General features: G+C 42.0%; 1 protein-coding gene across 4 annotated transcripts in view; it reads left to right on the forward strand.

The window, feature by feature from the left end:
- Positions 1-24,448, forward strand: part of LOC119139363 (partitioning defective 3 homolog) — a 127,670-nt gene that overhangs the window by 11,526 nt on the left and 91,696 nt on the right. The window lies entirely within an intron of this gene.

Consider the following 24,448-nt stretch of genomic DNA (forward strand, 5'->3'; position numbering starts at 1 on the left):
GACTCAGACGTTCTCCAGGTTAAATGTCGTGATCCTCTCATTTGTGCATTTCTGCAATATTATGATGTATTGTGGACGTTTGTGTCCACAATAACTCAAATGAACAGTGGGACACTGTGTGGGTGTATGGTTCCTCTTGTAGTTGTAGTAGTAAATCCAGTCCGTCCAGTTCTTTTGATCGGCAATCAGCTCTGGCCTAGTTTCTTTGTATTTTACAAAAAGTTCACAAAGGACTTTCCCTTAATTTGAATGGGTTAACGTTAACACTGATGTTGCAGATGTGAAGGCAGTTTTCACTCTGTGGGTTGTTTAGTGTACGTATTATTTGTCAGTGGTTGAGGAATGGCTATCTGGCTACGTTGGGCAGGCAATAAATGGAATATACCCAGCAAATCATAATAAATAAATACATAAATAAATACATGAATAAAAAATAAATCCATTTTCTATTCTGCATGTCTTCATTTGGGTTAACTTTAGCCTATCCTGTAATTGACTGGCAGGGAGAGTCAAGGTCGCCAGTGAAGTGTGTGCATTTCAAAAGGGGAATAAAGTATTTTATAGTAATTCCTGGTATTGTTTTGCCATTTTCAACATAACCTGTTGAAAAGATTTTTGCTCCTTGCACAGTTTTCAGCTTATTTTGTTCTTTGCTGCCATCAGCTGGACATGAATTGAAAATACAGATAATAGGTGCAACAATAACGTCAGAGATTTTAGAGTCGGAGACGAGTTAATGAGTTAATAAATCAATAAAATTAAATATGGGTAATTATTTTGAACTGTACAATTACAGGGACTCATTTGTAAGTATTGCTCTGCATTCAACAAGTGCATTTTATTTGTTTTCAATAAAAGCAAGAAATGAGCCATTTGGGGATAAAAGTCAAGCCTTCTATGCAGGGTTGTTTCATTTGATTATTATTTGGTTTTTATTTTTATGTGCAACAACAAAGTGCCATTGTGACTTTGCTCCTTAGTGTTTGGTGTCTGCTTTATTATGAGCAGGGGTGAATAAGGATGCCCTTTCCCGCTGGTGCTAATTGATATGCCTCCTCGAATCCTCAGGGGTGGTAACTAGAAAATGCTCATTAGTGCTGAAGCTGATGAGGCCTTGACCAGAAACGAGACTTGTTGTTACACTTTTAGACCGCTAAGGGGCGCTATAATACTGCTTTTAGTGGTGTAGAGTTTTAACTTATGCGATCAGAAATGTTCCTTTATTTTATTTTTTTTGATGAGGGTGGAAATAAGTGTGAATTATACTTTATATCATTACAATATTATATATTTAAATAGTTTTAACCGAAAGGTTTATAATAGAAACCAGACACATCGCTCTTGTTATCCATCTTGTTATCCCATGGTGGTCAATTTGCAATTTCCTAGACCCTGAAGTTGGTATTGCCATGGCAACCACCATTGGTACCAAGTGGGCACCTGCTCTGGGTCGAGATCCCGCTGTGAGTGAAATTAGCCGAGGCTAGAGCGAGGTCCCATCAGTTGTTCCCCAGGTACCAGAACACCGCTGGGGGAAATCAAAGACTAATTACTAATCACCAACGTGTCTTTGTGTGTGTCTGTGTGTGTGCAAGGAAGTCATTCAAATATGATATAGCTCCATTAATCCATATGCATCAATTTGATTTGCACATTTAAAAATATTGACGGATATACGCTTAGCAAGGAAACAATAAGGCACTCCAGCTCTTGATCCCTCATCCTCAGGAACATCTGTCAGCTCCAAATCTGCATGTAGGCAGAATATCCTCTCACCTCCACTGCTTTGTTTAGATGTTTATGGGCAACAGCAGGCACTTTTTTCCCCTTGAATTTCTCTCCAAGGCTTTGAACGTATCGCCTGTTTTTGTTTGTTTATTAGCTCGGCGAGTTTGTAGCCGCACTTTGTCGGGAACGATTGTTGTTCCTTTTCAGCAGCTCCCGCCTTCACATCGTTATAATCCCTCACAGAGGGGATATAGCCAATGTAATCACAGGCCTTTGTGCGCCTCGCCATCAGGGGAACCGCCGGATTTACTTTGAACAACTCGATGGCCTCTTGGCCATTTTATCCTTGTAGAACATTAGTAAATTACAATACTTTCATTGTAATTAATTGACGTCATTTCGACTGTCTGGTGTTTAGCCAGAGTGTTAAAAAAAAAAAAAAAATGTATCTGGGAGAAAGAATGACGCCACGACCCCCCCCCCCCCCCCCCCCCCCCCATCCTGTATTTGCCATGAATAGGGAAGGTTGTCCTGCTTGACAGCTGTCAGGGCCTCTTTGGTCCGAGTGACTGGGTAGGTATTTTGCCAAACAAGCCTATTATCTGTGCCGTTCTCCGCTCGCCCCTGGGGAGAATAATTGGGTCAGAGACAAACCATAAATGAAGATGACAGATACAGGCCCTCCGACTGAGCTTCTGGCACCCTATCATAGAACCCTGAAGGGCTGCACGGACCCTGATGAGAAGTGTTTTTGTCTTTTCTACAGATGGCCCTATAGGGACCAAAATAGGGTCAAAGACATCAACCTGGGTTTCTTTGAAATCCTATAGGCTCACTGTGTAGCTGCAGGGAGTTGATCTCCCACAGTTATTTTTTTAAGAGCCCCCGCTTCCTCTATTTTTTTTCATATTCAGAATAACTGAGCCAAAGAAGGAGACCCACTCGGATTGTAGAGCATCCACTCAGTTAAGTGGAGCCTGGCATGGCGGTTGGCACTGTTGAGAGCTCAAGTTGACACTGGCACGTGGAGGCAGGGGAGGCGGTGCCAAGGCTGAGGAGCTAAGCTCGGTCGTGAGCACTTTAGGCTTGCATATTGTTGCAGACAGGCACACGCCAGCCGGGTAGGCTCTCACTGCCGCTGTACTCGTTTGAAAGGGCTCTTCAGATTACCTTGTGTTCTGTTCGCTAATACTGGAGGCTTACATGCATCTACCACCGCTAGCTTGGCTTTGAATGAAAAAAAAAATTTTTTTTCTCTGTCACTGTATTTCATGTACGCCTCAAAAAGAATCTGTTATTAAATGGATGCATGTATTCAGGCATCTGAAGGTGGGCCATTTTGAGAAACTGTTTTTTTTTTTTTTATTCCCAAAAAGAAAATAATCTTACCACATGTGGTGAGTAGCGTGTACGCCTTTACTCGCAACATGTCGAGTCCTTGCATGAATGCCTTATGTCTGTCGTGCGGCAGATGTGCCACAGCCTCGGGGCCTCCCGGTTATAGCTCATTATGTGAACATGTGTGTGTCCTTTTATTTGTGACTTTGCACGCTAAACCCATTCACAAGTCTGAAGTCTCGCCTATAAAGGAGCAAATAAAAGCTGACATCGTCACTCGGAGTCTGTGATACTGTTATTTTGTTCCTCGTGCAAATATTCCCAGTTGGGGAAAAATATGAAAAGACAGTCTTTTGTCACATTCTTCAAAACATGGACAAAGATCATATTGGTGCAGCATTTATTTTTTTTTTTTTAAATCCCTGTGTGTGTAGACTTTAATGCACTGGGCACTTTGAGATAAGGCAAAATTGCCCCGACGCTTTTAGCCGCCACTCTATCGCGACCACCAGCTGGGTCCTCCTTTCTGCTTGTGATGCGGAAGGTGGTCATGGTTTGCCCCCTGGCCATGTTGGAGAGGTTGGGGCGGGCAATTTGGCAGGATATTCCGAGCCTGGCCCTCCACCACTTGGCAGATATTGCTCTCTCTTGCACTCTTTCTATGATGCCATAGCATCGTGTTCCGACTGCTGTTCTACTTTTTGGCAAAAACTTTCTGCGCCGTCTCAGTGATTTGACACGCTTGTCTTTTCATCCTCTGCCATAGTTTGTTCCGTGTTTTCTTTCGATCAAACCCGCCGCCGCCTGCTAGATTTGTACGCTAGGCTTTTGTCGTGTCATTATTATGTCTGGGATGGAGAGGAAAAAAAAAACAAGCGAGAGGTAATACATTGGAGTGTGTGAAGCTGCAGGTTGATATGAATATCAAAGACTTTGTTTCCCGCCAGCAGGTGATGGTGCCTGTGGCGCTCCGACACAGACAGGTGGTCTCATCTGTGTGCGTGTTTGGGGTATTTTTTTTTTTTTGTGTGTGTGTGTTCACTTCTCCCGTTTCAAAACTGCACATAGTACCAGCTCGTGTGCATTTTCCGCAGGTTAACACGCCACATCAGATTGCGGCCTCTGTTATTTAACAACCGTGAGGTCTCATCCATTTTAAGGAGCCTGCTTTCGGTGGAACAAAACCTTCACTGCCCGTATTTCATGGTTGGCTTGGCGGAAGAGAAAGTTCAGATGCAATTCGGTTGCTTAAGCTGGTTTCGGTTCCATTGTCGATTCTGCTGCAGACTGTTTCGTAACCTTCATTTTCATCGCTTTGGATTGCAACAGGAATGTTTTTCATCTTATCCAGAAATGAATAACCTTCCAGTCACTGCTCTATTTCTCCGGTAGCCAGGTAACCATGGAAGTCGCACAACAACAAAAAGCCTATTAAGTTAAGAGGACACCGGAGAATTGATCATGTATACAAAACATCTCCTCATTTAGCATTGATTCACTCAACATGCACTGGGAGCATGTCAGTGACAGCACACATCAGAAGAATAATCATCTCTCCAGGGTGTCACAATGATCCACTGGCTGAAAATGGGAGTTCCAGTCTGTGCATGGTTGATTTATGGCATCCATAGGTTGGATGTTTCATGAATTGACAGCAGGGGGCACTGTGGTGTCACCACTGCTCAGCCGGATTAGAAGACCTGGCCAAACAAATTCTACTTAAAAATAGTCTTATTGAAAGATTTATCTACAGGATTCATCAAGAGTTTACTTTGGGTGATAATCAAAATGTTTCAGGTGGTGGTTACCTGGAATATCTCCGTACTTGATGGAATGTTGAAGGGGTGTTCACTGTTCAGCACTTTCTTTGTTCTGAAGTTTACAATGATGGATCCTTTTATGGACTTCTCATCACTGCGTGACTCCTTTCTTCTGATCTGTTCAGAGCGGCTTATATTCACCCACTCGTTTGTTGAAAACACCGAGGCTGTAAACTTGGAACAAACTTTTTTTTGTCCGAAGTTTGACTCGAGTGCTTTCATCGGAAGAACATAACAGGCGTGAAGCCTTTGACTTCCTCGCTCCGCATCACAGTTATGACAGGAAAGAGTGGGACGAGACATTCCTTCTCCAGAGGCGGAGAGGGAGAGGCTCCCACTGGCGTTCTCCTCTTCCTCAGCTAGTTGCCTTACATCATGCGTGAAATGGCTCCAAATGGCTTCCCTTTGTCTATTGAAAGGATTCCTGTTATGCTTAACACGTGAAGCTTGACTTGGTATGTAGCTATTTGAGATTCACCTCATCGGAGTCACACTGTAAACACTTCTAAGAGAAACCAGAAATATGTAAGTCAATAAGCCCAAATGCTTCGTGTCAATCATAAATATGGTTCACCTCGTCTCTCTGCAGAAAACTTTTCTCCAACCACAGTACGCCTCAATTCTTAAGCCCTCTGCTTCCCAATTCCCACCGTACACATCTTTGGAGAAGTACTCATTGATGCTGCCGCACATCACCGAGAGCTTACGGGCCCCGAAAGCGTATCGGCCTCCGCCGTTGGTTAACTTCCCGGCTTATGCTGTTGATGAAGTCAAGCAGCCATCACCGGTTTCCTCTTATCCCGGTTAAAACCTGCATTGTGCTTCTGAGGTTTAGAGATGAGAAGAGGAAGAGGGAGACAAAGCAGGTTGCAGAAATCTCTGCAGGGGCTCAAAACAAGTCGAGTTGCATTCATAATGTACACCATTCTAAATTCCCATCAGGGTTCCATTCAATCGTATAACTTTGACTGACACCAGGTTTTATTCTACCAAAGCTGAAAGGGGTAGTCACGCATTTAGTCATGCCACGGGCACACACACGCAGCTTTGTGACGTGTACTTAAATACTTTTTTGTGATTGTGACATTTGGAAGCAGTTCAAGTAAAATATTGACGTTGCACTTAAGCTGTATTGACTAAAGGGGTGACATGTTGCGTGACTTATGCGGGACTATTAAGCCCAATGGAGCTTGGAACAATGCGGATGATATAATGACTGCGGTGAGCAATGTTTTGTCTCTGAAGCTGTGCCTGAAGGCAATAAGGCTCTTTGGGGAATGACTGTCAGTTTTTTTTGTCCAACTTTAGCGGTGTCAAATTATACATGCATACACCTGACCATGCTATAGAAGAAATGAGATGAGTTCTCAAGCTTCACGATTTAAATCTAGTGTGCTACCTAGGCTCTAAATTCTCCTGAGTAACTTGTTTACCCCAAAACACACTTTTTTTTTACAGTGGCAGTAGCGATACTGTAGGTCCTTAATGGAGCTGAGGAGAAACAGTAGTTTTGTGCCCTCAGCGGATGGGTTTTTATTGCCCCTCAATGAGATGAGCTTATTGGAGGCCTCTTTCGGAGGAGGCGGGGTTTTATGGCTGATTGTGTGGATGTGAGCACTCATAAACCCAAGTGGAGGGGACCTTATTTTATGATCTCATTTGGGACTGGGCTTTTTTTTTCTTCTTCTTCTTCAGGACTAATACTATGTAATGTGATTGTTGGAGAAATGACCTGTGTTTCTGCTGAAACCTGTTTAAAGTGGGAACATGTCTTGTATTGTTTGCACCCTCAATGTTTTATATTAAAGAGCAGCGCAGTCAAGCTTGTTCAAGGTCAAAATATTTTTTTAAATATAATCATCCGTAACGACTGAAGATTCATATTGAGCGAGTGTACATGGACAGTACTGATTTTTCTATTTATTTATTTGCTCCTGGATAGTGTTTACTATATGTATACCGTATTTTCCGCACTATAAGGCGCACCGGATTATAAGGCACACCTTCAATGAATGGCCCATTTTTAAAACTTTGTCCATATATAAGGCGCACCGGATTATAAGGCGCATAGAATAAATAACTCAACGTTGCTCAGACGTTAATGCAATCACAATATAGTAACACTCGAAATAGTGAAAACAATAACAATATATCAATGCGTTGCTCAAACGTTAATGTCACACAACACACAAAATAAACACGTAAAGCTTACTTTAATAAATTTGTCATCCACGAATCCATATTGGTCCATATATAAGGCGCACTGGATTATAAGGCGCACTGTCGGCTTTTGAGAAAATTGGAGGTTTTTAGGTGCGCCTTATAGTGCGGGAAATACGGTAATTCTACTTACATGATGCAGAACCTGCATGAGGCTCCCATTTTTTTCTTTCTTTTCCCTCACACTGACTGCAACGCCTTGAAGTTTCCTGCATGTTGTATGAAGGTTCCGGTCAGAGTATTAGTGCCAAGCTGCACGGGGAATACTCCACACCTCATCTCTGTGCTCACGCAGCCACTGATAGGAGGCTCATTATGCATCAAATGGCCATAAATGGTCCTCACATTGCCGGTCTTATCAGGATGAGCAGTTTTCCTCAGGCGCTCTAATCTAAGTGTGTGTTTTACACTGTGTGTATAGTCCATGTATGCACGTCCAGTTTATGTTTTAGCCTTACGCCCTTGTCGTTCTCATCGTGTCATTGTTGCTTGCACGTCTTATTTTGTGTTTATGTATGAATTTATGTCCATATAGTTGTTTACCAGACTGCTGACCTGTCCAATAGTGCCCCTCCCTCCATTCCCAGTTTTACATTAGCTCACCCTGCTGATAGAAAGCCGCGATAACACCCCCCTATCACATCAAACGAGCCATGGAAGAGGTTTGAGGGAAGAATGCTATCTGTCTTTCCATCCCTTCTTTTTTTTCCTTATCTTTCTTCCCTCCATCCCCATGTTAAACCAATTAACAGTAATTACCAAGCCACCGCAGGCGCGCTGTCTTTCTGCTGGCTCCGCTGTTTCGTCCTCATCACCACGCTGACATGAAGAGAGGCTCCGATACGTGTCGGGAAGCAGGTCATTACTGTTTATTAGCTAAGGGAGGTTGATTTCCCCCGATGAGCCCTGCAGGAGCCCAGTAAAGTTGAGCTGTTTGGTCAGGCAGTTGACTTTACTAGTCAGTTTTACGTCTCATCGTCAGTTGAGGTGATTTTTATAGTCGTGATAATATCAGAGCAAGTGCAAAGATTTTTTTTTTTATATAGAACCTGTCTTTTTTATGGGCTGTTTTTATTTTTTTTTTTATGTAACAACTTCAGATGTGGTTGCGCCAATTGATGTCATCAAGCGTGACTTTCCGGCTGTGCCGCCATCTGTTTTTCCCCCTTTTTTTTTCCACTTCATTTAGGTTCAGAATAGAACGGCACTTAGTAGAACTCAGACCTTTGCAATTCCGAACTATCTTAATTTGAGCCGAACTAAAAATAGATTTTTGCAGGAAACAATAGTCTCTGGTCTAAGGTCATATTGGTCCCACATTGTTGATGGTTGTGTCGTTATTTATATGTTTATGTATTGCACAATGCAAAAGTACCTGTCGAAACTAATCTTCAATATTGTAAAGCACTTTTGAGTACCTCGACAAGGTTCAGCAAAAGACGTTCCCGTAATATTATCTTTTCGTGCACAGTAGGAAAATATATTCCCCAATCTGGTTACTTTTACTCTTTTTAACTTTTTTGAAATCTCTCTCTGGTCTAAACCATTGACCAGGAAAATAAAGAGTAGTTCACGCAAACTTAAGATGATTTTGCGATGTGTGCCGAGTTATGAAAAAATGCAAAATATGATATGACTCATTGGAATATGAAAAAAAACTCTGGAGGCTGAACACACATTGGTTGGCATTGGATCAACCTGCATAGGGAATATTGGTTTCAGTTGAATGGCAGAAAATGAGACAAAGATCTCCATTGGTAATGAAACTCGAAGGGTTGGCTTACCCTGGATCCCAATGCAGACAACAACTTAAGCAAATTGGGAGCTTTCAAACAAAGGTATCAACAAAGTATCTTTTTTTTCTGCCTTTATTTGAAAAATAGGCTTCTTCATAAAGCACAATAAAAGAAAGACGAGATAACCGAAATGTTCACGGCAGAAAAATCTCTGCAATTTAAAATAGCCCCACCGTGAACCATCACATGTAAAATCGGAATAATACTCCCGTGCATATTGAAATTAAGAAAACACAAGTAGCTGTTGTTAATATTCAAATGAGTCATTCAGTGCAGCAAGACATAATCAATCGGTCACAGATCACGGACGACTCCAACAATAAGACAATCAATCATGCTTAGCCGTTCTTCTTCTAACCTGTAATCACGGTGCGTGCTGAAGCACGATGCTTTTTTGAATATGTATGAGCGCACACACACACACCTACACACTTGATTAAAAAATGGATTTTAGATGGTAATCGCTGCAAACAAAAAGAGGTAATAACTCCAACACAAGAGACCTTGGATGCCACTTAGCACACGTTGGGAACCACACAACAGACTCCTCCGCACATAAACTTGCACACATGCCCCCAGCCCTTCAAGTGTTTGAGGGACCATGACCTCATCATTTTGAGAAATCCTCCATTTCCCTGTAGTGAGTGGTCGTCATACGCCTGAATTATTTAGGATCCTTTTTTATTAGCTGTATTGATATTGGTATCTACCTCAATCAGGTCAGTTTCATCGACAGATGACTGGAGCACTGGGAGCAGTGGAATCGGGCTTTGGTGTGCATTCATCAGCACGGTGGTGGGTTGGCATGGAAACATGATCAGACTCATGTTTGAGAATATCTAACGATTATATCATAGACCCCAGGGCTAATGATAATGGTGAAGATTGACAATTCACACAAATACATAACATTAAAAGCGTAGCATAGCGTATGATTATACTACGGACTTTAAGGGCATATATGGCTGACCAGAGTAATAATAATAATGATCATACATTTTATTTATAAGGCGGCTTTCAAGGCACTCAAGGCCGCCGAGGCCCTCGAGGTCGAGTGAATTCAAGAGTGAATTGTAAACTCCAACAACTACCTGCTAGTTGGAACACAAACACCATTTTAATTGGATTTTTGTCAAAGGCTGGAACGGATTAATGATGTTTCCATTCATTTCAATGGGGAATCATGATTCAAGATATGAAAGGCTTGCCTGTGGTCACATGCATTGTCGCGAAAGGAATTTAACTCTTATATCAAGGCACTAATGCACTTCCAGTATGATTGAGTGTAGTTCAGCTGGACTGCACACTATAATAATAAATATAGTAATATAATAAATAATAATCATAATAAATATAAAATATAATAAATATATAATAAATAATAATAAATAAATATAAAAAATAAATATATTTTAAAAACTTAGTTACTGTAAACAAAGTTATATTATGCATGATTTTCCAGTTGAGTTCCCGTGAGTTGATCCAACCGTATGGGGTATAGATTTGTAATGTTCTTCACAGAAATCCATTCATACATTTGGTATGGTCTTAAAGCATGTTTCCTTCCTCAGAAATCAGTGTTAAGAATAATATTTCATAATGGGTCTGGGCTGTTTTTATAGTGTCTCCCAGCTGCAGGTGGCTGAGCAGTCTTATGGTTGCGGGGCTTGCAAGGAGGGAGGGGTGGGGAGGGGAGGCATTGACCTGTGAAAACCTCCAGCCCCAGACTGCTCACTCTAATTCAATAAGGCCATTCAGACTGCATGAAGGCAGCATATGCGCTTAGCCATGTGTCATGATGGTCCCACGCAGGGCAGCTTTAACCAATTTTCACGCTCATTTACGTTTCAAGCTGCGTTTTGGATTTTTGGTTTTATCTAAGCGCTAGTTTTCCATATTTACGCTTTCAATGATTATTGTCTTGAAGATCTTAGTCATTTCATAAGTGCTGTTCTTGCTTCCTATTCCCACTTGACATCTCTAAAAATGGCAAAGCAGGTGAGGATGATGTCTCCTTCCATGGATGGATAGGAGGAGAGCAGTGGTTGGGGGGTCCAGTGTTGACAAAAGGAGAAAAGGAGTCTGTCTCGGTGTGGAGAGAAAGGGGCAATGGGAGGTATCTAATTACCTTCATCCCCCGCTGCTGCCTCTTGTGGCTGTCTCCTTCTTATATCAGTCCTTGGCACCTCCAAATTAAATTTGTCCTGAGTGGGAGTGAAAAGGAGGGGATGGGTGGCCGGATCACGCGAGGGGAAGGTGAACATACTCGGCTCCATCAGGGGCCCCCAGAGGATCCGTTGCTGACGATGACAAGCCAGATGCAATCAGGAGTGTGTATGTGTGTGCGTCCCGTCGAGAAGACAGCAGAAACCTATCTTGGAGATAAACACGGTGCGGCATCGGTGGGGCCCCGGGGCCGAACCAAACGCCCACTTTCTGTCTGCTGCTCATGTCCACTCACATAGAATTGATTCCTCTTCTGTGCGATCGGACCCATCAAGAGACGTTTCTACGGCTGTAGTTTACTGACTCGGTGCAAAAAGTGCAGCGTCTGTCTGAGGAGCAGATGGACAGCAGATGAAAAGCAAAAGGTTCCTGCGGAAATGTGGAGTAAATGGTCTCGAGTCACTGACAGGCGCCCTCAGCCACCTAGTAAAAATAAATACCATATTTTCCGGACTATAAGGTGCACCGGACTATAAGGCGCACCTTCAATGAATGGCCCATTTTGAAACTTTATCCTTATATAAGGCGCACCGGACTATAAGGCGCACCATTAATGCATCATGTCAGATTTTTAATCCAAATCAAATCATTCTCCATTTTATCTTTTTTATTTTAACTTCAGACGTAACAAATTACTTTATAATCACAAAATAATGATCCATAGTCTTTTTGATTCATGATTCATAGTTTTCAGCGGGCCACTTATGATTGATTTCATGACACAATGCTTCGGGCCAGTTTAAATTTAGAAATTTGGTCCATATATAAGGCGCACCGGACTATAAGGCGCACTGTCGGCTTTTGAGAAAATTTGAGGTTTTTAGGTGCGCCTCATAGTCCGGAAAATACGGTAACTAAATAATGGTGTTGTTTCCTCTCAACATCTATTATGTATTCTACATATCTAAGATATGGAAGACAATCTATTTTGCAACATTTTAAAATCCGAGCTAATCAGACATCTGAAATCATATGATGTCCTCTTTTTGCGTTCGTGTATCTTAAATGGATGATTTATGAAGCTGGAGTTCTCCCGGTGATATTATTTCCCATGGGAGTCATATTGGGTTCCTCCAGGAAGGAAGAGGCTCTGCGTGAAAGGTTGGGATGGTAGACCACCCACTCGACTCAACATACGGCACTTAGCGTTGGCTGATGAAAACACACAGTGTAGCCAACAGGATTAGATTCCATTTTTTTTTTCCAAACGGGGAGAATTTTTGTTCAAGTGGGTTACTGCAGCATGCACAAAGCGACATACGCACTCTCATTTTCCCTCTGTAAAGTATAACAATGCCTTTTTCCAAACATATTAATCGCACCGACATTGACTAATTGAATTCACCAACAGCCCCAGCTGCTGTCATCATCGCGCTTTCGATTATTTCACCCGGTGCGGCAATCGTGGCAAAATGTCAGTGCATCATTTCCGTGGCTTTAGTATATGAAAACAAAAAGAATGATGTCCATATCTCTGCAAAAGCGTGTTGTATTCTAAACACACATGTCCCGTTTGAAATGATTTAGTGTGCGATGTAATCCGCGCTGAAGAAAATTCCCATCAGCTCTGTTTGAGGTTGTTTTAAGAGAAAACCATGACAAAGAGAATGATTCATAACCCGCTTTAAATGTGTGAGTGTGCAAAGCAAAGTTAAGCAGCCTATAGGCGAAGGGAGCACCCTTGGGAGGGCTTTTATTCCAAGCTAAATGAAATCCTACATCAAGCAGGGTTTCAAAAGCCATCCCAGAGGCCTTCTTAAGAAAATATCAACGCCCCATATTCCAAATCCTGGGAGTTTTCGATTCTGGGAACGACCCCCCCTCCACCCTCGATCCTGTTATTCCAGCGACTACAAACACTCTAAATAGACTTTTCGAAAACTCATTAGTTTGCTGTCATTTGTTGAGATATTTTCAGTTCTTGTTTTTTTTTTTTGGGTTGACCCAGGTTGTGCACTTTTCATTAATGAACACTTTTTTTTTTTTCCGAGTGCCACAACAGTATGCTAGTGGTTAGCGTATATTCTAGAAAAGGTGAAGACCATTAATTATGTCCAAATTTGTAGGCTATGCCTTCGAAGATATTATTCATTCTAATATTAAATAAATTAACAAGTATGACCACAAGACAGACTACAATTGGTAGAATTGAGAAGATCCACTTTCTTGTATATTTTTTGTGGGTGCACACTTAAAGTGCAGGAAGAGTTCCCAGCCCAGTTACTGTCTAAATTGTTGATCTTAGTTCAGTGCCATGTGCTTCTGGTCTTCCTCAAAAATGCACTGCAAAGGCCGCATGCATATTCGACAGAGATGCTGTAACCAGATCATGACAAAGTGCCGGACAGTTGCCCAAAACACGAGTTCTCAAGACGGAACGGATCTGCCTGGAATAGTGGTGACCATCTGCTTTTAGAATTACAGGACAGCAGACACCTCAGTGCCAAATGGGGAAAACTGTGAAAATGATTATCATGTTGAAACACACAAAAGAGCCTTTTGTTCATCCTTAAAATGAGGTGCAATGCTGCTGCTGATGGAATGCTGATCAATTTCACCGGAAAAAAAGGCCTCAACTTTTTCATTTTTAAATTCCTCAACACCGCATTTCAAAACATAGCAACATTTGACGTGACAAATAAAAAAATGCACCTATTCTTTTTTTTTTTTTTATACTTTTTCATCGACATCCCTCATAATATTGCAATATGGCGCACTTATCATAGCCAATCCATAACTGATAGCACTTAAGTCAAGTGCACCTTTCGAAAAGAATTAAAACAGAAACTCAAGACACTCTGTGGCATCTCACGATGTGAAAAATATCACATGAAAGGTAAATAGCCCATTCCAGCAGTAACAAATAGCTTGTTGCAAAAGAGGAGCTCTTATAAATACCCATTAGATAAACCCAATTGTCTCACTGCCAGCTTTGGGGACCGGAGCTCCCTGACTGGAGCCATGAGTGGCATTCATCAACAGCCATTGTTATTCTTCTGACTGCTTCATTGGAGGTAATTGACTGGAGAATTATGTCGCATGATCAGTGCACCTATGGTGATATGCACACGAGATTGATTCGGTCAGTGGACGTGCTGTGAGCTTTTACACTGAGATACTCTTATTCTGATGAAAATGTGACAATGAAGCGGGACAACGACGGCTGACGAGAGGCGATGAGAATGAGGAGGAGACGGAAACCATTACCGCGGCCCATTTATTTAGGTACTGCATCCTTCATAATGAACAGTTTTGGGCCTCAGTGTTGTCGTAATAAGAGAGGAGATAATACGAGCTAGGAAGAAATAAGTGAGGTTATTATATTGAGAGGCTGCATGGAACCACTGCAAAGACAGGAAAGTTCCTGGAAGGAGCTCAAAATAACAATAGTAAAAAAAATATATATATATAATGATAATAAAAAGAAAAATGGCTGTTTTGACCTCATCGATATGTCAATGGCAGTGTTGTGGTCCACACGACTGACTTTAATGGCACCAATGTGGGATTTATTTCCTGAGTGTGGATGGTTGTCCAGGTCCCGTGTGATTGAACGCTGATCACTCCAGTGCGTCAGTAGGGATTGAAACCAGCTTTCCCGTGACCTTGAACAGGATAAGCGCTGGAAAATGAGGTTTGGATGGATGGACCCCAGGTACCCAAAATATCTTGGTTTGAATATCCTTAAATGGGCTGGATATAAAAGAAGTCTCTTGGCCTGAGTTACAGAAGGACAATTTTATTTTCCTAAAAAAGGGACTACCCCAAATTGGATGTATTCTAAAAATTTAAGCAGCTTAGTGTGTTATGTGTACGTCCCTGCATGTGTAATAGATTCACTCCAGTGACTGAGGGCTGTTTTGGTCCCTGGAGAGAGCGAAGCACTTCTCAACTGCTCAGCTCGGTCAAATCAAATCCTTGGACGTGACATTGGGAACAAAATCCTGATTAACACAAGCCTTGTCGGCTTCTGAACATATGCAAGACACAAACGCGGCCAAATACTTGGGTGATGCCGGCATAAACGACAAAACTGCAAATTGTTTAAATGCTGATAGAAACCAAGCGTTCATTATTTTTAAAATTCCTATTGAGAGCGAGGCTTTGCATTGACAACGTAACAGTGATTGCTCCAGAGGCGCATCCACGCAGAGCCTCCCCCCGCCCAGTGGCATCCTCATTCGGGTCATGGGACCCAAACGTCAGCACTGTTACCGAACCGAAACGCTTTCATTCTGCTGCTGTCATCCGCGCAAATTGGCTGACTTCACTCACGGCCTCTTTTTGACATTCTCTGCCCGCCAGCTATTCTGCTTCCAACAGGTTGATTTGTCACCAGGGATGAGAATTTGTACTTCCACTCACAAATTATTTATTATTATATTATTTATACTTATTTATTCATTGTTTGTGCCTTCTTGTTTTTATTTTTTTGTGTTGTTTACTTGTATGTATATTGTGTACTATGTCTTGTCACCGTGGGAACGTTATTTCGATTTCTTTGCGTGTCTTGGCATGTGAAGAAATTGACAATAAAGCAGACTTTGACTTTGACTTTGAAATCACCCAAAGGGCAAACTTATGTAGACTAGTATGTACAATAAAAGTCAACTAAACTTCCATCCTTGGCCTGAAGTCGTCTTGGTTTGGCTTGACCTCACCTCCTTAGCTTTGTGGAATATTCGAAAATACAAAAAAGGTTGAGCCTACATTTTAGGACCTACCACCACCTTTGATAAAGCTTTTTTTTTTTCAACTCCCTCTTTTGTTTTCCACCATGTAATCAGATTGTGGTGTAATGAAGCTGTAAGGGAAAGGGGCGACAATTATGTGTACAAAATGAGCTCAGCTTCTCTGTTGAAAGCGTATTTTAAAAAACATGTGGTTGGAAGAGATGCTGCTTGGAAATGGCCCAGATTGCTCCCCATGGGGCTGTAACGTCGCTCGCTACTGATAGCGTAGTGTGATTGCAGACTGTGTGGGATTTTCGCGTCGCTTGTGTCAAGCAATCTAGAGACAATAATGGCCTGGCAAACTAAAACCCCCATTTGGAGAGAATTGGCATCCCCGTAGTGTTGCATGCATCCTTCATGATGGATTACAAACTGTCACAGCAGCTCACTCACTCCTTTTCACAGTCGTTATAGAAAGCGAGAAGGTTCAGAGGTGAGCTACCAAGATGTTAGAAAATGCTGGCTTTTGTGTTTTGGCATTTTTGTACTTTTACAGTCTGCTTGTTGTCTCAAAAATACAGACGGAAACTTATTTTTCTTGGCTGAACTTTAGTTTAATAAAAAAAAACAGTGCAGCCCAATTGGCTTTGTTTTTTTTTTCCCTTCTTTTCTCTTCTGCCATCTCACCATGTCTTCAGGGCTTTGTAGAACCGAAGCAAAGCAATTTTTCTGGAACCGTATCTATCGTGCAGCTTGTCCTCATGCAAATTCCCTCAGATATACTGAAATTTACATAATTTTCCAATTGACTATTATCCTTATTACCAGTTCGGGTTTGGCGTCTCAGGAGGATGCACCATTCTCACCTTGTGATGATTTAATATCACATTAAAGTTTGCTTGTTTAGTATTGATGGACAGTATAATTTTCTAATAAAAAAAAAACAATTCTTGAGATGGATATTTTGTAGAAAGTTTTTTTTTTAAAAAGGGGGCAGGAAGAGAGAAAGTAAAGTAGAGAAAACAAACTTCCGTTGTATCAAATGTTTGGGCGATTATTTAATATGACTATTTGAATACATGCAAAGTTGTTCGTTTCTAACAAACACACACACACACACACACACACACACACACACACACACACACACACACACACACACACACACACACACTGTCTTGATCATCTTTGCATTGTGGACTCCTTCGCCCTTACCTCCTCACCTTGCATTTTTTCTTCTAATAACCTGGGCCAGTTTCCAAGACAACCACTCCATCAGCCTCTCAGCCTCTCATGTCTTTGCTTCCAATAATATACCCGAAAGTGCCAGTGCGTGTGTGTCACACTGTTTTTGCTCTTTTATGTATTACATGAAACAATGTCCAGACAGATGTATATTCTTGATGTCTTTGTCAAAGTTAAGCAGTGTGAAGCTCTCAGTGTGCAAAACTCCCTGGCATGCATTCCAGATGTGTTCATGTATTCCTCCGCAAAATTCTATCCCGTCTTACATGGGGTCTAGTTTCACAATAAAGATCCCCCAAGTGTGTATCTGGTGCGAGACAGCACTGTTGATGATCAATGGGCTGTCAGTGGTTGATTCAGAGGGAAGCAGGCTTCATTTAATGGAATTCCATGAAGATGGACAGAAGAATCCCAGTGAGGAAAAGCCAACTTTGCTGACAGAGGGACGGGAGAGATTAATCCCTCTCTGAATTGACACTAAGGAAAAAAAGCCACCATTTGTACAAAAAAAAAAAAGCCCACATATGAACGTCTATAATGATAAAAAGTACTAAGTAGTCCTTATCTTCTCCATCCTGTTTTCAACTTCCATTACCAACTCCTTCCCATCATCCCCGCTTTGTAAACTGCAATAATACTTTCACCGCATAAGCAAATATTTGAAACAAACGTTGAATCACTAAATCAACCAATCGATGCTTCAGGTATTACCGTTAAGTATATAATTTCCCGGTGGCTATATTGACCCAAATCTTCTTCAAGCTTGAGCAAATATTACTTTCATCCATTGGAAGGTTGACAAGAGACTAGCAGCTGCTGAACTGAAATTGGTGTCACAAATTACCGGCAAAAGATTTGCTCAGGCTGCGTGGAATCTTTCTTTTTCTCTATTTTCCATATAATTCAGATCACCTAGTAATTGCACCTGAAAGTCCACCCAAATAGCCTGGAATGTTTCGGGCCGGCTTAACATAAAACATGCCTGTGGCCTTCATGTCATCAGGCTAATTGGGCAGAGCCAGGCATCCTGGTTGCATAGCTAATGAACCCCTCCGTCTCAACCGGGATCTCCCGGCACGTCTAACGGTCACATAAATTCTTATTTATAGGTCATAATCTTCCATTTATGTATACGGGCTGCCCCAATTAGAGAGCCGGGCCTTCAGATTGATTCCTCTCTTGGGGATTCAAACCTCTGGTATCCTTCTGCACATTGTTAGGTGTCCCAGACAACCCTTGAGGACTTCTGGTAACTTGGCCCATAAATGTTTCTGGTACTCGATAATGATTAGAGGTGCTTGATTTTTAGTGTCTGCTTCTGTGTGTGTTAATTAGGAAGGACTGGCAGAAAACTAGCAATGTGTCTGGTCTAGCCGAAAGGCGCCTGTAAATAGGAGTTTCAATTCTCCTGTTGCTACCCGTCAATGTGTTTTCTATACTGGGAGCTGGAGTAGATCCCAGAAGATCCACCAGACAACCGTTCACACTCGGAACGGAAGCCATGTGACTCTCCTGTTGCCATTTTGTCATTCTTCAACTGCCATTTTTACCGGGAAAATAAAAAAAGTTCATTATGAATAGCCAAATGTTCAATCGAGCCTGTGGGCCAAATTAGACTTGTAAATGGAGCATAAAGCTGGACAGTCTCACTTTAATTAGAACAAAGAATGTGAATTGCCAATGAATGCAGACATTTAACTCTGTCCCTTCGGAATTACCTAAAGGCCAGGCAAACACATTGCTATGACCCACGTGGACTTTGTAGGAGCCCCCATGAGATCCGTTGGAGAAGTCCATTCTTTAATAATACAATTGCAAAAATAAACTTCAAACAAACTAGAGGAAACAACCTTGGGCATTACTTCTTGCACTTTTACTTCAAGGTGAATTTTGAGAATATTCTCAGCTCTATTTACGGACAAATCAAACCTGGCAGTTTTTCTATTGCTTATACCATTTCGCTGTTGACAATTTATCACTACACGGAAAAAAAATCATTGAGTTTTTGATGCCGCCTCGCCCCTGCTATTAAATTCCTGTTGACTTTCATTCCGTACATGGATAGTCGCCTCCATTTAGTGGTCAGCTCTGAATAATGCATATTAAGTAATGAGCTTCCCAAATGGACCGGTAGGCAGTCAGTTAGGCCACGCATAAAGCAATCAATTATTTGATCAATAGTGCTCATTAGGCCATCATATAGTTAAGCTGCAAGTATGGCCCTCTGGTTGGAATGAATTATTTACCATCCAGAAAAGAAAGTGAGACGTCTAGTCCAGTTCAATGTCATCTTCATTAATAGTTTGGGAATGTTGTGCCGCATTACATCCACGATGTGTTGTTGGACAGGTTTTAAACATTCTTAGTGTCAGCCATCTTGGGTTTTTTTTGTCAAGTGTCAAGGAGTTGGAAGCTGCTGTTTTGCCGGGAAGAAATCTGCTGATTTTGGTCCTTAAAGCTGCGGCTTACACATCTTCTGAAGGAGGAGATTAGACTCTTGGGAGGATTTTTACATTGCACCTCAAGGCACATCACATGCCAAGGCCTATTTTCTACGCAGATCAGCTGTCCACCTGCTAGGGAAGCTGACATTTGGCTCCTGCTGAAGGCTTCACTTTCCAACGGAGCCTTTGAGAGCAGCTTAGGGGATTTGCATGTATGTTATAGCTGAGGGGATCTCCAGCTGATGTTGTGGTGGGCCAGTGGAGCAGGCAGTTGTTGACCAGCCACTGTGTTACATACGGATTCATTGTTAATAAATGTTTTCCACAATTGCTTGGACACACTTCAGGGTGTAAATAACAACAAACTTGATGTACAGACGGAATAGTTTTGATAAAGTTTGTCTGCTCGAACGGAGTTTGCATGACTGATCAGGTCGGAGATGTTGAAGGTAGTGTTCAACTTTTTGACATCGTGATCTACCAGCTGATTTGCATGCACGCCATCATTTGGAAGACAACATTGAGCTCCCAGCTCTCTTGTGAAATGCAGATCTGTATTTTACCTCCACATCTCTCGCTCCCTATTCCTCCCATCATCCTATGGCTAAACTTTCTTTGTTGTAATCCTCTGTGTTTTGCACGGAAACATTTTGGAGAACTTTCTGTATGCCTTCCGCTCTGCAAAAGTTTCCGTTGTTTATGAAAGTGGAGGATGCCTTCAGGCAACTTTTGAATCTTTTTGATGAGTTCCAGGTCAAAGTTTTGACGTTTAGTATCTGGGATGACCTTGTAGACAATTTTTGATGTGTCAAATCAACTTCAAATAATTGGTGTTTTCTGATGTCTGCTCTTGACAGACGAAAGGAAGACATGTCTTTGAAAATTTGCATAATATCACAGCGCGGTAACTCACGGACGTGCTTTGCACTTAGAACGCGAAGGCACAATCAGGTACACGCAAATGAAGGCGATGACTTGGAGAAAGAAGAGAAAGTAGCGATGACTAATCACTTGTGTTGTTCTTGTGCACATCTAACAATGTTCTTCAGCACCTTTCCTCATAACTCAAAGTACTGTATTTGCTCCCATCCTTCATCTTTCAAGCCAACCAGATGAGAGCCCTCCCTCAGCCCCTCCCAGCACAGCTTTCCAAGGTCAGGACAAGGAGAAATTGCGAGGCAATACCTGCCATCTGTTTTATTTGGAACCTGAGCCATGTCTGGCTGTGTAGAGCAGGTACACAAGAAGAAAGGATCCACTGTACCTTCATACGGCCATCGGGGTTTCCCATTGACATTTGGTCATGTCAAACCTTAACGAAGTAATTTCTATTAACATTGTAATTGCACGGAGTCGTGTTTGCCTTCCTGGAGCGAGGCCAAGGTGCACCCGACCTTCTGGGATGACAGCTTGCCAACATGGGTGAGCCCTTAAGTTGCTCACGTCGCTCCCTCAAACAAGTCTTTGTTGAAAGAAACCAGAGAGGGGAAAAAAAACACTCAAATGGCTCACTATGATTTTCATGTTTTGGAGATATTAGAGTTGATTAGTATCCAAATTTCTGCAACTTTACAACCAAAATGTGTTAGATAAACATGTCGAATTTAAGGAAACACTTGAATCGCTTGTTGGAAGCTGACAAGTATGAGAAACATTGAGGCAGACTTTGCTACTTCCTTCAGCACACATTTATTTGTTTTTGCTAGGGTCAGCATGACCACTCATGGCTGCTTGGAAAAATAGTCAAACTGTTCAAATACCTCCCCACCAGCAATAACACGGCAACCAATTAGTCTTTCCTTGTATATCTGACAGCCACAGAGTTCCTTCCAAAAATAAATATTGTTCCTCCTTATGCAAGTGCCCCAGTCTTGGGAAACCTCTGACCTCCAAGCAATGCCCCCACCCCCCCCTCCAAGGTCACTAAGTGAAACTAACCAGTCTCCTTCCCACTCGCTAACTATCTGCACTTGTGTGACATCTTCATCTATCACCGCCTTGATAAGGGGTATCTTTAATTACACCCTTCCCCACTCGTGGATCTGTATCTTTTTTCATCCTCTCCATAACAGACTCCCATCCATCCCTCCCTCCCTCCCCCCCTCCCTCCCAGAAAAGGCTACAGCATGTCACAGTCTCGATGCTTGCGACTCAGTAAGTTGATCCAACAGGAAATCGATAGTAAAGCCTAATGCTGAATAATTGAGGTTATGGGAGTTCAGCAGCACTCTCTAGACGTACTCCCTTGTTCTTGTCCTGGAGTCTCCTATAATGTATAGCGTCCACAGCACTGTTTCCCTCACATCCCATCAGTTATAAGAATTATATGGATACACTTGTTTTAGTAATTCATGATTCATGCAGTGCACTGCTCCACCACGTTCTCTTAAATATAGTCGTCATGGACACGCACAGTGAGGTGAGATAACACTTGATACGGCCATTTCATGCGTTCACTAGAGGGCACAAGCTGCCTTCGCAACATATGGATGGATCTTCAGCTGGAGTTAAGAAAGCACCTCAGTCAAAGTAATGAGCAATCCATCCATTTTCTATCTTGAAACTGGATCCCCCATTGACTAATGGCAAAGGGTGAGGGGGATACCCAAGGCAGATCACCAACCAGTCACATGGCTGACACTTCAAAAACCATGCATGATTATATTCTAACCTTGAGGGTCTTGAGTTGATTGGACTGTGAGAGGATTGTTATGAAAAACCCATGTAAGCACTGGGAGGAACCTGCCTGAGCCCCAGATTCATGACTGGCACACTGTGCTGTTCCCCGGTGAATCCATCAGAGGTTCACCAAGTGGCCAGCTAAGCCAAGCATCTCAGTGGATGTCTAAGTGACTGGCCAATTTAAAAACTTTGGCTAGGCAGGGAGAACGACCGACTTCCTAAACGGCTCAGTAGCTTGGAGTGTGAAATTACTCATTAGCCGGCTGCCGAGGTGACTTACTTACTGACTGACTGAATAGTCGGGAGGCGGTCAGCTCACCTGACACACTGGTAAGATGTGCTGGTGGGAAAAGCTCAGGGAAAATACAGATCAGGATTATATCCTGCACATCCGTAGTTGGGCAAATGATGCAAAAGTTTTTTTGTATACTGATTGTGCAGAGCTTTGTCTTCCTGTGAAAGCGTTTGTTGAGTCAGGCAGGTTTCCTACAGTTCATAAATAATATACAGTGATTAATTCTTTTGCAATATTTAATTTGCCTTTGTTTTTTTTTAGCCGTCAAACACTCTAGGGTATTTGTTTTCATCTTTGGCCCTTTAGTCGTGAGCTGAAAGTGCCATTTGCATATTTAGCAGAGCTCGCACACACGTGCCACCTCTGTTGTTGCCGCATGGCTTGGGGCGATCTGAAGCTAACTTGAGGCCATTCCAATGATTGCATAGGCCACCTGGAGAGTTGTTTTTCCAACAATATGCACATCAAAAGCATGATGACAAAAATAATTCCCTTGGTTCATTAAAGGATTGATCTTTGGTGAAAGTTGCTGTGGCTTTACAGTCAAGTTTATTTTTTCTCAGCACTTCTGATTAATTTCAAATGAGAAACTTTCAAAACTTATTCCGGCCCACCTTAACATATCATTGATGTACTTTTTGATATACTTTTGCTCGACTTGTGTTCTGTATGAATGATAATATTCAAATTTGCTATGTGGATGTGACAACTCCTGAAATATGCCTATGTTTCCGAGCCATTCTAGGCTTATTTGATATGCCAGTAATGGCAGGCCAGAGTGCTCGACACTTATTCTCTGAATATTTGATGGCCTTAATGAGCAGGAAAAATACAGGACTAAGCACTTTGCTGGTTTCCTCCAACTCGCATGTGTGAGGAATAAAAGACAGAAGGAAAGCATGAAATATTAAAAAGGGCCGATAACACCACATCCAGGAAGAGGATGATGGCGTGTCCACTCTGATGTTTCTTAAGGTCGTGACATTACAGAAGAGAATATGCCGGGTCACAATAATCAAGCACGTGATTAAAAACCGACTCGTTAATGGACCTACATGATAGTCCGACTGTCCAAGTGGTAAATGGAATGGATGGAGTGCAGTTGAGGTAATGGTGGATCGTAGACATCACTCAATATTTGGAGACCTTGGACTTTCTGGTGAGATGAGTCACAGTTTGTACCTTCACTTTGCTTGTAATAACTTTATGCCCCTGATACCACTGAAATAAAATGATTGGTAGATGAAACGTGGGCTTGGTGTGTTTGTTCCATGCCAGTCTCTTTACAGTTTTCATTCTAGTATGAAAAAAGTACCGTATTTTCCGGACTATAAGGCGCACCTAAAAATCTAAAATTTCCTCAAAACCCTTATAGTCCGGTGCGCCTTATATATGGACCAAATTCCTAAATTTAAACTGGCCTGAAGCATTGTGTCATGAAATCAATCATAAGTGGCCCGCTGAAGACTATGAATCATGAATCAAAAAGACTATGGATCATTATTTTGCGATTATAAACTAATTTATTGCGTCTGAAGTTGAAATAAAAAGGATAAAATGGAGAATGACTTGATTTGGATTAAAAATCTGACATGATGCATTAATGGTGCAGTTTATAGTCCGGTGCGCCTTATATAAAGACAAAGTTTTAAAATGGGCCATTCATTGAGGGTGCGCCTTATAGTCCTGTGCGGCTTATAGTCCGGAAAATACGGTACTTGTTTTTAAAGATGTCTCTTGGCATTTTAAAGAAATGTCAAAGACTTATTTTCAAATATGTCAGCCGTCTTTTCCACTTGAAAAAAAGGTGTCATGGTGGATATGGATAGAGCTTTGCATCATCAGAGGTATTGCAGGTTCACATCTTCAGCTCAGCCCATGCCTGCTAATAACCTCACTTGTCTTTCTTTTTCACGGCGCAAGCACTTGGGACAACTATTTTGTAACGCTGCCAATTCTAATACTCGGGCTCTGTAGCAGA

Source organism: Syngnathus acus, chromosome 20 (assembly GCF_901709675.1).
Source record: "Syngnathus acus chromosome 20, fSynAcu1.2, whole genome shotgun sequence".
Taxonomy (NCBI): domain Eukaryota; kingdom Metazoa; phylum Chordata; class Actinopteri; order Syngnathiformes; family Syngnathidae; genus Syngnathus; species Syngnathus acus.